Source organism: Mesocricetus auratus, unplaced genomic scaffold (genome assembly GCF_017639785.1).
Source record: "Mesocricetus auratus isolate SY011 unplaced genomic scaffold, BCM_Maur_2.0 Super-Scaffold_100013, whole genome shotgun sequence".
NCBI lineage: Eukaryota > Metazoa > Chordata > Mammalia > Rodentia > Cricetidae > Mesocricetus > Mesocricetus auratus.
The window spans coordinates 80,002,432-80,019,228 of record NW_024429196.1 but is presented as its reverse complement, the minus strand read 5'-3'; the positions used below and the strand labels follow the sequence as shown (position 1 = coordinate 80,019,228).

The 16,797-nt window shown below is 46.7% G+C and overlaps 1 long non-coding RNA gene across 1 annotated transcript; it reads right to left on the bottom strand.

The window, feature by feature from the left end:
* Nucleotides 1–610: 610 nt before the first annotated feature.
* Nucleotides 611–15,405, bottom strand: LOC110342518. Its single transcript, XR_005881016.1, has 3 exons — nucleotides 14,823–15,405; nucleotides 14,356–14,438; nucleotides 611–1,324 (listed from the first exon to the last, which is right to left on the bottom strand). It is a non-coding gene; the product is annotated as an uncharacterized LOC110342518 (long non-coding RNA).
* Between the last annotated feature and the right edge of the window lie 1,392 nt (nucleotides 15,406–16,797).

Sequence of the window (16,797 nt, the reverse complement as noted above, 5' to 3'; positions counted from 1 at the left end):
TTTTGCATCCTGTGAGTTCAGACTGAGAGAATGTGATGCTGGGACCAGAGCAGCTAAGAGCGTGTGTTGCTCTCTCAGAGAGCCCTGGTTCTGTAGCTCCAGGGCCAGGGGATCCAGCGTCAACCTCTGGCCTCTGCAGGCACCTGTACCCGTGTGCACAAACCCACAAAGACACACATGCACACACATAATTTTAAAAAAGTAAATCACTTTTAGCTGGGCGGTGGTGGCGCACGCCTTTAATCCCAGTACTCGGGAGGCAGAGGCAGGCGGATCTCTGTGAGTTCGAGGCCAGGCTGGACCGACAGCCTCCAAAACAATACAGAGAAACCCTGTCTCATAAAAAAAACAAAACAAAAAAAAAAAGTAAATCACTTTTAAAAGAGCATGCGATGGCATTGTCTTTCACGTCTTGCCCTTTCTAAGGAAGATGAAACTTGAAACAATGGGGAATATAAAATGGGAGGTCATCTCAACATATCCAGTTCTAATCTCTTGCCATTTGGAAGAGCTTGCCAACAGAGAACACCGACCTCGGTAGCCCCTGTCCCCTTTCCCCTCGCTCCCTCCCACATGGGTTTTGTTTTGCATTGCTGGTGTCTGAACCTAGGGTCCCACGTATGCGAGGTGAGTGCCCTACCACCAGCTATGCCTCAAGTCCTCCCTTGGCTCCTGGCAGAAGGGAGGTTCCAGACTTCCCTGGCGCAGCACGGTGAACCCCTGAGCACTGTTGTTTTAATTGTTAGCAAACATCAATAGGGCCAAAGACTCACCTCACAGCCGTCATGAACCTCTCCCTCTCTGGGTTGGTCTTGCCCAAGATGCCGGTCTCTTGCTCTGGGCTCTTGAGGCTGTGTAAGTTTCGCATAGTGTGAAGACAAGAGGAGTCATGGCTTGCCCTCAGCCTTCCTGGTGTGAGGAAGATAGGAAGTAGGCCTTTCCTCTGCTCCCTGCCTTGCGGCCTGCCTGGGGGAGCATCGGTTATTCACCTGTCAAGCTAGTGACAAGGGCTAGAGCCACAGGCAGGGTCCAGCTGGATCCTACTTCGGATGCTGACCCTTTGGGGTTGATATAGAAATCCCGGGTCTTTAGTCCTTGAGTCTAAGTCACCAATTCCAGGGGCACCGAGTGCCGTGGCTCATTCAGTAGCTCACTGTTCACTTCTAGCGAATGCTTTGGAAAATAATATTTCACGTCGTTGCAGACATGTTCCTTTTCTGCAGACACTGGAAATCAGTTCTCGGAAAAGCAAGTTGGACAGAGCTTGGAGTCCTCCTGTCCACTCACCAGTCCAGGAATTAAGCGGCAAAAATGAGATCTCTCACTACACACGTGCAGGACAAGAAAAAACAAAAACAAAAACTGTGAATTCACAACTCTCAAAACCGCAGGACAAGCCTGCAGTTCTGAACACGCAGCAGGAAGGGTGGAAATATCAGACAAATGTACCCCACTAGCAAGAGACTGTAAGCATCAAGGGTGACAGTCAGGTGCCTGCCTGATCCTCACGGTGACACAGATACCAGAGACAACAGCAGACAACACACCAGATGTGTTCCTTCTGGATTCCTCACAATGGCACCCCACAGGACCAGCTGGCATCCTCAAAGTGCTTTCAGACATTGTTATCAAGTAAATTCAGAAACTCCGTTACTCTTTTCCTTTTCTGTTTCTGGGACACCCTTGATCTTAAGTCTTTACTGGGTCCTGCCTTCAACCAGTCATTTCCTGTCTCTGGGCACCGATTTCCTCTCTTATTAAACGAAAATGTTACCAAGTTATTTCAAAGATATCATTCTGCCTTTAACACCCTCTTAATAATATGGCTGTTTTTTCAAACATGTGGCCATTATTTCCAACAACAAGATTTTAATTACGCACGCCACTAATTACACAAAAGTGAAAACATTTTTAAAACAATAAAAAAGCATGTAACTTGACATATTTATCCTAATCCCAGCGCCCTCCCCCCCATTATAAGCAAGCTTATTGTTTTGTTTTGTTTTTTTATTTTTAAAGGGTTTTTAATGACATACTTTGCTCATAGAAAATATACAGTCCTGTTTTACTTGTTTTCCCAATGAAAAGTCCACCACGAAACATATCATTCTGCAATCCATTGTCTGCATGTCAGCAAAGGCAAATTCTCCACAGCCTGCAGTGGACCCCATCAGGCTTGTAGCCTGGCTAAAGCTCACCCCCTTCTCTGGAGTTTTCTTGTGTTCATGGCACTGTGTGCCAAGGTGGGTAGTGAAAGATTAACTTCCCGGGTCACAGACAGGAGTTCTCAACCATTAGGGAATGCCAAATTGTCCTCACAAGTGTCGTTATCGACATTGCTGATGGGGTGGGTGCCGGCGAGATGACTCGGTAGGTAGTGCGCACTTGCCAGAGACACCTGAAAACCATCCCGGAACTCACATAAAGAAGGGCGGCAAAGCCATCCTCTGGCCTCCACATGCACCTGGTGGCACTCGGACGCCTCACATACGCCCCCCCTCTCCTCTCTCTCTCTCTCACACACACACATACACACCACATACGCACACACACATACACACATTCTCTCTCACACATGCATACATGCATTCTCTTCTCTCTTTCACACACACAAACATGCGCACCACACACACACACACACGCACACATCACACACACTCACATACACACCGTACTTACACACATACACGCGCACACACACATACACACATTCTCTCTCTGTCTCTCTCACACGCACACACACATTCTCTCTCTTACACACACATGCACACATCACAAACACTCACATACACACACGCACACATGCACACACACTCACATACACACCACACACACACACACACACGTGCTCGGTCACACACACACACACCACCACCACCACCAGAAGCATCACTAATAATGACAGACAGAAAGGTTCGGAGATACACAGTCACTGGGCTGCACTCCGGCCGACTGGCTGCCTCTGCTCTTGCCTGAGAGTCCTGAGATGAGGTGGAAGAGACCCACTCTCCCCACACGTGCAGGTCGAAGGGAAACAAGACCCTGTGAGGGAGATACTGGCGGCATGGGCGGAATGAAATCTGGGGGTCCCTAGGCAGCTCGAGAAATGTGAGCCTGGCCTGCCACAGACCCCCACCTGCATGCGAACGCCAGAAGAAGCCGCCCCGAACTGCCCCAAGAGACACATTTGTCTCCAGGAACAGGCCTGTTTCACAGGAGAACATGAAAAGCAAGGTCCGTATCAGCGCCGCACGGATCATGGACCGGGATGTTCCAGCCAGGAGTGAGTCACAGGCTGGTCAGGGCCTCCCGACTGTAGCTGGGTACCTAATAAGGTCGGGCGTGCAGCTGTGGACACTCCTGGATGCGTGCCACTCTCCATCACGGCGGCACCCGGCCACGCCGCTGCAGTTAGGGGCTGTCGGCGTGAAGGGTCCCTGTAGAGTCTCATGCAGTAGCTGGCCCTCACTGAGGAGACTGTTGAGGCGGTCAATAAGTGCTGCTATTTGCTCTGCAGACCTGAGATGTTCACTTGACTCTGCCATTTACTGTACAAAACTGCACAAAGTTAAAACAGCAGTAGAATAATGGGCTGTCGGTTGGGTTCTAATGGTTCTGCAGGTGTGAACATTCCTCTTTTGAACTATTCTGAAGAAGGAATGATGACATTCATCTTGAGGTAAGTCCCAAGAGCACCACGGGGCTGAGAGCAGGGTTCTCCCTGATGGGGTGGTTAGCCACGAGAGGACCGGTGACAGCTCTCCTCCTTATGTTGACCTTTGGCAAACAGGCGACAAAACCTTCTTTAAGGACGGCAGGCAGGGCACGTCTGATGAAGCTACCCAGAATGACAGTGTCTTCCACCCTTCCACTAGAGACGTGCCTGTTGGAGACTTGACACGTTGGCCGGGGTTCCGCAGCCCGCCACAGACTCTACCACAACCTTCCGCCAAATGGGAAGATGAGTGGAAAAGAGAGGGGAATGGATGACGTCTGTATAGCGATAGCCGAGGACGTCCTCTGGCCTCCCCACACATGTGCACACACATGCATACATGCATGTTCTCACACCACACACACACACACACACACACACACACTAAATAAAAGAATCAGATTTTAAAATAGGCTCACATGAGCAGGACATAGTTAGCTCTCAAGAAATGATAAAAATTAACTATTCAGATGTCACTTTTTAGTAGGTAAATTAGTTAAAAGTGTATTATCCACCCTCCCCTATATACCCACTGCCTCATCTCCAGATCTGTGAATATAGTAAGAAAACACCCCCCAAAATAACTAAATACAAGAGCTTTAAGTACTGCTGAAGAGTTAGTATTTACATCCCATTGATTGTAGGACACCGGGTTAAAGAGACGATCTAGAAACATCAGCTTAGAGTTTTCTTCACCTCGTTCTCTTACTGTTCTTGCCTTTAAACTTTGTTTATGGAGATAATATTTTAAGGTTCATTTATTCTGTTTTTATCTATTTATTTGTGAGAGGTGAGGGAAGGGGTGTGCTGTGGGACATGCATGAGGTAAACTATGGTACATGTGTGAGGTAAACTATGGTACATGCGTGAGGTAAACTATGGCACAGGTGTGAGGTAAACTATGGCACATGCGTGAGGTAAACTCTGGTACATGCGTGAGGTAAACTATGGCACATGTGTGAGGTAAACTATGGCACATGCGTGAGGTAAACTCTGGTACATGCGTGAGGTAAACTATGGCACAGGTGTGAGGTAAACTATGGCACAGGCATGAGGTAAACTATGGCACAGGCATGAGGTAAACTATGGTACATGCGTGACGTAAACTATGGCACATGTGTGAGGTAAACTATGGCACAGGTGTGAGGTAAACTATGGCACAGGCATGAGGTAAACTATGGTACATGCGTGAGGTAAACTATGGCACATGTGTGAGGTAAACTCTGGTACATGTGTGAGGTAAACTCTGGTACATGTGTGAGGTAAACTATGGCACATGTGTGAGGTAAACTATGGCACAGGTGTGAGGTAAACTATGGCACAGGTGTGAGGTAAACTATGGCACAGGCATGAGGTAAACTATGGTACATGCATGAGGTAAACTATGGCACATGCGTGAGGTAAACTCTGGTACATGTGTGAGGTAAACTATGGTACATGCGTGAGGTAAACTATGGCACATGCGTGAGGTAAACTATGGCACAGGCGTGAGGTAAACTCTGGTACATGTGTGAGGCAAACTATGGTACATGTGTGAGGTAAACTATGGCACATGCGTGAATTTAATTGGCCCCCATAACTCAGAGTGACTGTCACTATTAGGAGGTGCGGCTTTGTTGGAGTGGGTGTGGTCTTGTTGGAGGAAGTGTGTCACTGTGGGGGTGGACTTTGAGGCTTCATATAGGCTCAAGCCACACCCAGTGCCTCAGTTCACTTTGTGCTGCCTGCGGATCAAGATGTAGAACTCTCAGCTCCTTCCCCAGCACCTTGTCTGTCTGCATGCTGCCATATCCAACCATGATAAAAAATGGACTAAACCTCTTTAAGCCACATCAGTTAAATGTCTTCCTTTGTAAGAGTTGCTGTGGCCAGAAGACAGAAGTTGGTACCACGACTGGAAGATTGCTATGATGGGCCTGACCACGTTTGTTTGGAGGAATTTGGACTTTGGTACTTTGGGTTAGGAAAGCAGTGGAATGCTTTCAGCACTGCTTAATGGGCCATGCCAGTAGAGGCATGGAAGATTTAAACTGTGGGGGCCTGACTCAAGAGGTTTCAGAGGGGAAGAATTTTAGTATGTTGACTAGAGATCATTCTTGTGACATTTTGGTGAAGAATGTGGCTGCCTTTTGCCCTCGTCCAAAGAGTCTGCTCGATGCTAAAATGAAAAGTTCTTGATTAATTCCATTGGCAGATGGAATCTCAAACATCCTGCCCTGCGGTTTTTCATGTTAACCATAATGAAGGCTTATAATGAGAAAGCAAGCTGAGAAAGTAAAAATACAAAATGTACAATTTGAGGAGAAAAGGATCACTAGGAAGTGGGATGGACCTGCATCCTGTGTTCAAGAATGTAAAAGGTCAGGAAATGGAATGAAGGAGTGGTGACCTCAGGATAAGATCCCACCTAGCTAAGTTTCCAACCTGCGGAGAGGAATTAAAGAAAAGCTTAGAGCTGGGTGTGGCGATGCACACCTCTAATTCCAGCACCGTGAAGGCAGATGCTGGCATATCTCTGAGTTTGAGGCCAGCCTGGTCTACAGAGCAAGTTCCAGAACAGCCGAGCTTAGGCAGTGAAGGAAAACAGAAAACAGGAAGCTGGGTGAAGACGTAATCGAACTAGAGGACCACGTTCCAGCCACGTCAAGGAGCAGAACTTGGCAGCTTCAGCTACGCGGTTCAAGCTTTAGAGTCAAGGAGGTTCTAAGGAAAACCACTGAGGCCAGGCATGTGTCAGGGGTGTCCCTGCATGGAGGCTGAGAGATGTCATGGTGTGAAGCCTGGATTGCCTTGAAGCCTGGATTGGAGACCCCAAGATGCTGGAGATGCCAGAGCCATGGGAAAACTACTAACAAGGGGTGGAACCAGCCCAAGAGAAGGAAGCGTGTTGCAGTCAACAAAGCTGGAAGGAGCTGGAGATCTGAAGAACGCTTTGACATCAGACATGGAGGTTCAGAGTCTGGAGTTTGCCAAGGGTTTCTGTCTGTCTCTGCTCCAGTATTTCCTCCCTCTGATCCCTTCCCTATGTTTTAGAACACCAATGTATAACCTGTGCCATTGTATGTTGAAAGTATGTGATCTGTTTTATGATTTTTATTTTATAGGAGATTATGGTTAAGAGATTACATAAATTTCAGAAAGGACTTTGGACTTTAAAACATTGTTGAGACTGTGGAAGACTATGGGGAGCTTTGAAGTTGGGCTAAATGCATTTTTCATTAGGATGTTGTTACAAGTTTGTGGGATCCAGGGAGTGGAATATTGTAGTTTGAATGTAATTGGCCCTCATAAGCTCATAGGGGGGTAGCACTATTATGAGGTGTGGCTTTGTTGGAGTAGGTATGGCCTTGTTGGAGCAAGTGTGCCACTTGGGGTGTGGACTTTGAGATGTCATACATGCTCAAGTCACACCCGGGGTCTCAGCTCACTTCCTGTCGCCTGTAGATCAAGATGTAGGACTTTCAGCTCCTTCTCTAGCACGGTGTCTGCCTGCACACCATCATGTACCACCATGATGATAATAATTCTCTAAACTGTAAGCCACACCAATTAAATGCTTTCCTTTATAAGAGTTTTTTTTAACTGTGTGTAATACAAATCCAGTCAAAACAAAAGTGCAAAAGACTTCTTATAACATGTAGTCTTCCCGCCAACCGCCTGGGCCCTGCCGAGCTGTCTGAGCTCCCAAATAACACACAGAATGCTATATTAATTATGAAGCTGTTGGCTGTTTGCTTTGTTTCTTACTGGCTATCTCTGACTTAAGTATTTAACCCATAATTGCTAATCTGAGTATTCCCATGTGGTCTTCGCTTACCAGAGGAAGGGTCCACATGCTGCTTCTCCTGCATCCTACGTTGTGACTGACTGTGCCTCTCTTTCCCGGAATCCTCCTCGACTCCTAGTCCCACCTATCTTGCTTCCCTATTGACCAACAAGTGCTTTATCCAACAAGCAACAAGAGAGACATATACACTTGTGGTCATGGTGTCTCTTCACAGCAATAGAAACCCTAACTGAGACACTCTGCTGGGGTCCACTGAGGTTCTCTTTCACAGCTCATGTTCCCCACAGTCCAAACCCTTCCCCCACATATTTCTCTATCCAAACAGATAGGAGTTTCTGTGAAAAACCGAGCCTGTGTTAAAATACCACAGTGTTTACCAGAACATTCTTTTCAAACAACAAATGAGCTCCCCCAACCACTTTTCTTCTACTTCAAAGAAGAAAAGGGAGGAGGAGCAGGAGGAGGAGGAGAATGAGAAGGAGAAGAAGAGGAGGAGGAGGAGGAGGAGGGGGGAGGGGGAGAGGGGGAGGAGGAGGAGGAGGAAGAGGAAGATGATGATGATGATCTCCCTGATACCTCTTGTAGATTAGTTTCATGTACTCTGCCAGACTAACCAACTGCTGAAGGTCTGCCCTTCCCATGCCTGGGATGACCTATCCCCCATGGGGCTGGAACCCAGGAGGTAGTGTGTGCCAACTTTGCTTGGTGTTCAATTGTCCATGAGATTATGAAGAATTATTAGCAATTGCTGAGGCAAATGAGTTGTAGCAATTTACTAGTATGACCCTAATCCCAGCCACCAATGAGACCAGCTCACGGACATATCACTCATCACTATGGTGCATACAGTTTGTAGTTTTAGTGGCTGTCAGTGCACTGGCCATCATGAACAGAGTCTGAAACCACTGGCTGTTCTATAAAGTATATCATCCTGTAGGGTTTTTTCTCTCCCCACCTTCAGTTTTGCTGCTGTGTGGGCAACTCAGCTTCCTTTTCTCCTAGGCAACTTCATGGTCCTTGGTCAAGAAGCCTGCTAGTGATACAACATTATGAGAACCCGAGGCATCATTTGTAAGGTGAATGGAAAGGGCAGATTCTGAAGATGCTGGGAAGACAAGGAATTTACAGGTCAATGGCATGCCTGATGCCTCCTTGTAACTTTCCTGCAGTGCTCTGTGAATGTACAAAGCCACTACGGCATGTGATGTTGGCGGTAACTGGTGTCTACCTGCACCATGGTATCAAGTGGTGGTGTTCATTGAACAAGAAATCTTAGGGCCTTTTCTCTCATTTACTACATCTCTATATCAAGTGTGTTGGTTTCTCTGCCCTGGGGTGCCTTCAATAGTATATCATGCTGCTTGTATTTGGAGAACCAAGTATTCAGCACATGCCGTAGAGTAGTCAGCTCCTTTCTGTGAGGCTTTGTAAGGTGATTCTGGCCAACTCCAAGCTGCAGTGGATATATGACATAGGCTGGCATCTGGTCTAGGCTTTGAGGGTGGGTAGTTCATCTGTCCCAAGTATATTTTCAGTCTCTACCCTGTGCGTCTGCATCCAAGCCTCCCAAGACCAAGGCTGGGGTAGGGGACATAGAAGAAGCTAAACAGATCCAGGTGCACACCTCATGCTCTCCTCCGCCGAGACGAAGCTAGAGACCTTTAGCTCCAGAAACAAACTCATCAAATACTGATTTGCACTCTAAATCAAAGCCATGATTATTTTAACAACAACATTTTAAGTAACTTCCAGTTAAACAGCATGCTACCACTGTCACACCAATTTCCGAATCAAACTGTATTTCAGAAAGTGCACATGTACAGAAGAATTTGCCTACACCCAGAGGTCAATGTGCACCCCATTTTTGCAGGCAAACATGTGGAAGCTTACAGAAATCAGAACACCGTGGAGGGAGAACCCAACTTCTTTGTCAGCTTGATCCTCCCTTCCCTCATCTCACAGCAGACTCTAATTCAGTGGGAACAAGCTTAATTGCCTGGAATGCCAGCCAGTACAAAGGTAGGACCTGGCAGAGAGGAGACTCCTGCCCCTGCCTGAGGTCAGGATCGTCTCTCGTCTCCAGCCAAGTGTTTCCATGTGGGGATGCAGACCAGAGCAACAGTCTGTCAAACCAATATATTTTTATATAAATTCTTCTGATTTGATCAGTCTGTGCCATCAAGTAGATGAGGAAACTAATAGTTCATAGAAATGAAAACCAAAATAAAATAAAATAAAACATGGCCGATGATTCTCACAAACTTATAATGGAGAAACTACATCTATGCGTAAGAAAACCCAGAAGACAGGAAAATAAATTAAGTTTGGCTATACATATATATGTATTAATATATTTTATATTAATATATAGTACATTAATGTATTATATATTAATATGTGTGTATATATTAATATTTATATATTATATAATATATATATTAATTTTGGAAGGCAAATTGATGTGCAAAAATCTAGAAAATGTGCATATGAAGATAATCTTCATTCTCCTAACACCAAAAATATGCTGTTAGAAGTGAGTCTTATATAAAATTAAATATTCTAGCACAAAGCTGTTGGCAACAATATATGCAGATGGTTCATGAAAAGGGAAATGCAACCTGTCTTCAAACACATGAAAAGACATCACTCCTAATAAGGGAAATGCTAATTGCACCATGGTGGCACGGCTCACTGACTAATTTGGCAGAGATCAAAGGACTCCAAATCATACGGTTGGCAGAGATGGGAAACAGACCTCTCCTGCATTGGTGGAAGGTTATAAATTGATAAAAAAATGTCTTCAGGGGGCATTTGGCAGACTTTGCAAAATTCAAACTAATACATATGTTTTGACCCAGAGAGTTTGTATGCAGATATGCAAAAATGAAGCTGGGGTGCTCATAGGAAGTGGGTTTCCAAAGGCAAAGCCAGGGAACTGACTTGATTCAGGCTAACACAGAGGCAAAGTAAAGAGAATCCTGAGGGCTGAGCCCAGAGCCAAATCATGAGTTAGAGAACAACAGGGGTGCAGCTCCTCTCTCACCAGGATGCAGAAGGCAGGGTGAGAGGCCTTAGGCAAACCCAGCTACAGAGCAGGGATGTCCGCCTTCAGATCTACACGCAGGCTGTCACAGGCTTCGTCCTCTGCCTTCTCCGTAAACCCTCACAAAACACTCAAGTGTGTGGCTCTACTCTCAGCTTTACTGACACCAACATCATCTCCAACACATCCCAGGTGACGAGGGAGGGCGGCCGTGCCTGTCACTTCCGTGGTTTCTAATGTGGAGTGCTGAGATATCTTGTGTTCACAGAAGAAGCTCGCTAATTATCCGTGAGGGAGTACGCAGTCTCGGCCCTTATACATCAAGTGTGGCAGGACCACCTGCCAGCTTCCTGTCCACATCCCGCATCCTCCAAAGGGCATGAACCACCTGCCAGCTTCCTGTCCCCATCCCGCATCCTCCAAAGGGTGTGGACCACCTGCCAGCTTCATGACCACATCCCGCATCCTCCAAAGGGCGTGGACCGACTGTAGGCTGTGAGCTCTCTTGGTCAGCCGTTTGGCTTTCAGAGCTTCTGCTTTGCTATCTGGGGACAGCAAGGGATAGTCACTGCCCCACAGCAGTGCTGGCCAGTTTAAGCGGCACAATTTGCGGGGCATCCACAAGCTGTTTTCATCGCTCTCACAAAGTTCTCCCCCTGGAAGAACCAGCACTCCTCCACCATCAGGTAGAGTCTATTCTGCCATTCCCCCTCCTAATCCCGGCACACCCTGGGTCTGCTGTGGCTCAGGGTAGGTGGAGAAGTGATGGCAGGCAGCCCTGTTTGCTCCTCCTAGAAGCCCTCTACAATGGAAGCAGGGAAGCTTCTTCTGATAGCTATGGCAGGAGAAGCCCAGGCTGCAAGCCTGAAGGGTAGACACCATGTGGAAGGAGGGAAGGCCAGGAGCACAGGAGTGAGGTGGTGAGGAAGATGACCACACACAGGATAGGGATGTCATATATTATCTCATTAGAGAGAAATCACTTACGTTAGAAGCTGAGAACTGAGGTCAGAGCTCTACTGGTCTCCACGACCTCAATGGAACCCCAAGCGAGAAAGTGGTGTCTGTGGTCGGCCCACATTCACCGGTCCAGTGTCGTCAGCCTTCACCACATCTCCTACATAATCCAGAAGGCTGAGGCCTTCTGTTTGAATCATTCCTAGGAGAAGCACTATCTCTAGGAATGCTTTGCCTACAATTTCGTCTCAGATGTCCTATTCTACCACAGTTAAAACATCTGGCATTTTGATTTCTTTTCAAATTTCTGGAGATTGCTTCTCCTACCCAATTTTCTATATCCTCACGGTTAAGGCATTTGGCATCTTGGTGCCTCTTCAAACCTTTAGAAATTGCCTCTCCTACTCAAGCTTCTGTATCTCGATCTTTATACTCAATATTAGCTGTATACAAGACCCATTCGTCCAATGGTGCTGATCTGATTTTTAATGGCCAAAGTACCTGTTTGCATTGTGGATTTGCATTCTCATAAGCTAGAATCTGAGTCAGTTACCTGCAATTCTACTGCTCTGGACAATGTTTCCTAAAATTCAGTGAACTTTTCTCTTGAACCCTGTACCACCTTGGTATAAGGTTCTATCTTCTCTCCTGGTTCATGAACCTTATTGAAAGTATCCAGAGCTGCTGTATGGAATACAGATAGGATGTGTTTGTCATACGCAGCCTGAACCCATGGATCAGCATAAGCACCCTCACCAAGAATCTTATCTTGGGGAGCTTCATATCCTTTCTTTAGGTATGTATATATGTGTTATATATGTTTGAGACAATTTAGTTTTGTTTCAAGTCTAAATCTTTTTTCTTTAGACTAAAAGGAGAATTGTAGGGAGAGATCTCACATACCCGTAGCACTGACCACGCCCGTTTGGGCGTGGTACAGGTACACAGGGAAAGGCAGAGATAAAGAGCAAGGAAAGAGGGGTCACTTTCTCTCTTGGGGTTCCGGCCAAGGTCGGAGACCAGCAGAGCGCTGACCTCGGTTCTCGGCTTCCCACATAAGTGATTTCTCCCTAATGAGATAACATGCGGCATCCCTACCCTGTGTATGCTCACCTTCATCAGCGAGGCATGTGAGTGATGGAAAGGAAAAGGAATGTAGCTCCGATACGCCACTGATGCCATGTATGCAGAAACAGACTACCCAGCTATGCCCTGGGTCATAGTCTACGCCTGAGTGCTCACTTGCTCATATTGGCTTCATGTACACGTAACAATGGGTGACTGAAACATCTAGTGTAGGAGACTTGAAAATGATGCCCACTGTGATTTCAGTACTAGAGGCGCACCAGCTCCGTTGAGAAACATTGAAATAAACACAAGAATTCCATTTATGCATCTGGAGAGATGTCGTTATCAGCCACTCGTGGGTAAGAGTGCTTGCTGTGCAAGAATGATGGCCTGAGTTTCAAATTCCCAAAGTTATGTAAAACTCCAGTTTGGCAGCACACACCCAAACCACCCCACTGGGGAGCAACCAGTCTGGTCAAAACAACAGACTACAGTTCAAGGAAAACTTCATGTCAAAGCGTGGTGAAGAAAACATCCTGACATTAACTTCTGGTCTCTACTCCTCTCTTCGCAGGTACACACACACATTTATAATTTTAAATATTTGTGTTTCAAATATTAAACACTAGTGCTAAGAAGCAAGGGCTCCAGTAATTCTCCAAAAACTGAAGAATGTAGGGGAGGAATAAATCAACTCTTATCTACATACTATTCCCAAGAGACACCAGAATTATCATGAAAGCAAGCTTAATTTCTAGAGCAGAAAAACAAACCCAAGTCTTCATGTTTCTCAGCATTTTAGAATTGGTTTGCTTGTGAATGAACATGGTGATGACTACACTCATATTTCTATTGCACATTGAAACACTCATGCCTTAGCACATCCTTATCGTCAAGAAGGACTGGCAGGATTCACCCTATCATCTACAGTGATTGACAGGATTCATCCTTAATGTCTAGAATGATTGGCAGGATGAAGCCATAGTCAGAACTCTTGGACGTGAGTCTCTGGGTTGCAGAACGCCTAGTATGACACCTAACTTTCTACCTACTTTTGTCCCCTAACAGCGTGGCTGGAAAATACGCTCAAGCTGCGTGAGGAGATTCCACTGTAGCCTGCCCAGTGTGGACACACTAGGCAAGGCAGCGTCCCCTCAGTAGTCCACGATCGGAAACAACCATTGGGCGGCACTAAAATCTCTCACATTTAACCCATCCCAAAGCTCAGGAGCCCTCCAGAGCCCTTTAGATAAACACCATCTCCTACATCAGAAGTGTTTCATAATGAGGAAAAACATCTTTATTCTCTTACTACTAAAACACAACCCTTCCTATGAAGGGGCCGCTTGTAGCTTAGCCTGTAATAACTGTTCTGTCCACCTTAAAACCATATAAACTGCAATAAACTATAGAATACAAAGGGCACAGAGGCTGGAGAGATGGATCGCAGGTAAAAACACTTGCTACTATTGTGGAGGACCTAGGTTCGGTTCCCAGCACTACACAGGGGCTTATAACCATCCACAGCCCAGTTGCAGGGGACCCATCGGACCCTCCTGAGCCCCACAGACACCAGGCATGCACGCGTATGGTACGCAATACACGCAGGCCAAAGCACTTGCACAAGTACAAATGAAATCACCTTTAAGACGAAGCAAACCCATCTTTATCCTCCTAAAGGCCTTTTTTTAATCTTTTAAACGTATAGGTCTGAAAGCAGCTACTGACCTAGTTAGCACACAAATAAGGGCTGAACAATTTATTTATAAATATTAGCCAACTTACCTGCTGACCTACGTTTTAGCTTTTAGTGACATTCTCTGCAAGGGTTTGTTCTAGACACAGGAGTGGATCTCGGTATTTGGGTCCTGGAAGGTGGTAAGAGCAGCTTTTTATCATGAGAAAACATGGAAGGGTACAGAGTCATAGGACAAATGCTGGGCTGGGAGTTACCAGCCACCGCACACCCACAGGGCCCGAGCATGGTGGAGGCCACTGACCGTGTGCATCGCCGCTTGACTGCACAACAAAATGAAGTGAACGTTTTTTTATCTGTCTTTTGTCCCTTATGAAATGGAGTTCAGAGGAAATGTCAGTACCGTTCCCTCTCCCCACCCAATCTCAGTCTGGGCACCTACTAGATTCTGCCCTTCCTCCCACTCTATGTGGCTCCGGAGGGATGCCAGGACCAGGATCCTCCCTCCTGACCAGCGACCCATGGGGCCCACTATCTCTAGATGCTGGGATCTTACCAGCCCGTAAAATGTCAGGGACAGGGGTGAGTATGTCACACAGCAGCAGCATCCAAAGGAGACAGTGCGCAATGCTGTCTAATTTCAACTCCCCCGCTCCCTCTCAAGGCATGATGGGTAGGTAGCTCGGCATCAATTCCACCAGGCTTGTTGGCTGCCTGGCATCTTGGCACGAGTGACTCGCTCCTTATGGGACCCACTTTCTGTGGTTCACTGTCCAGCACTCCTGCCGACTCAGTACCAAAGAGTGTGACGAATGACGAGAAGCTGTCACATTGAGACGGGGAAAAATGAGTTGATTCCTGCTTTGGGACCTGGGAATTGGAAATGAGCACCTGTCAGCACAAAGAAGCCATAGGTCAGGTAAGTACCTGTGGTCACCAGGGCCACACACCCCCGGGGACAGAGCAGTCACTAGACCGAGAGGTAAGTAAAGAATGCCCGGGGAGGTTATAGCTGTGGGACTCGCTCTCAGTGACTTATTATCTCACAGTTATAAAGAGAAGCATTTTCCTTTGATAAGAGCCTTCCCGCCAGCCTGGTTCTAGAGCCGCATCAGTCCCAAATAAACACACAGGAGGCTATATTCATTATGAAGCTGTTGGCCTTGCTTGTTTCTTACTGGCTAGCTCTGACTTAAGTAATTACCCCATAATTGTTAATCTAAGTATGTCTCTTACCGGAGAAATTTCCAGGCCTCCTACCCCATGGCGTTACATCTCGAACTCTCCTGTGTTTCTCCTTCCCAGAATCCTCCTGGACTCCTAGTCCCACCTATCTAGATTCCTATTGGCTCAACAGTGCTTTATTGACAAAAGACTTCCCCAACAGGAACCAAACCTCAGGAGTCGACTGTTTGCTGGATCCAAGCACTAGTCATGCCCTGTGCATCTGTCCCACAGACGACTTATGAGAGCTTTAACATGACTATGGAGACTCAGTAGGTGTTTTACGTTTTGACCAGGGAAGCGTTTGTAAAGTGAAGACCCCAGTGTGGTGTTACCTTAGATTTCAGAGACAGCGGGTGTGCAAGCACCCTGGAAAAAGATTTTGCTCTGCCCAGTCCTCTCCTGTGGCCATTTTGACAAGTGCATATATTATTCCCTCAGTCACTAAAAACCCAGGCATTAACTATCTAAACATAGATCCCATGTCTACTAAGAATGTGGCATTGTCTTCAGCACAGTCGGATAAACAGGAAGGGGCTGAAGGAGTTGTCAGGGCCTCCCACATTTGGTCTCCAAGGTAAGATACACTCAGGGGAACGAGCCAGCTCCTCCAACCCTCATGAAAGGCACCGTGTGGCTCAAGAGGCTGACCAAACTGCAAAGGCAGACATGTTTTCTCTAAGTCTGCCTTTCTGTCAGACTTGTACGGAAGTCTGTGTTTTTGAAATAATTATGAAGCCTGCCCTATGAGTTTCACAATGGACAGCAGAAAGGTAGGAATGGAACAGATCCACTTGTCCTGGTTTCATGTCTGTTGCTGTGAGAAAATGCCTTCACGACCAGCCTCCTGGGGGAGACAGGGTCATCCAGATCATATGTCTTGTCTGCAGTGCAGCACTCCGGGGAAGTCCAGGCAGGGACTGAGGCAGCGAGGCACGCCGGGTCAAGAGCAGAGAGAAATGAACAAGAGCATGCGTGTTTATCGCTCCTTTTGCTTCCTTTACCCACATACAACCCAGGGCCAAACACCAGATGGTGCCACCACCCTTCAGGCTGGGTCTTCGGGAGTCCATCAAAGCAATCGTGCCTCCAGACCAGCCTGATCTAGACGATCCCTTATGGAGACTCTCCCTGGGTGAATCTGGGTTGTGTTGGGTTGACAACTAAACCACCACAGAAGGTAAGGTCCTGACTAAAAAAAATGTATTATTGACAGTAATTATCATGAGCAAATTATTTCATGCAGTTTGACCACTTAAATAACCAGGCATTCAGATGGATGACACAGAGATGATAAAATTTTAGTC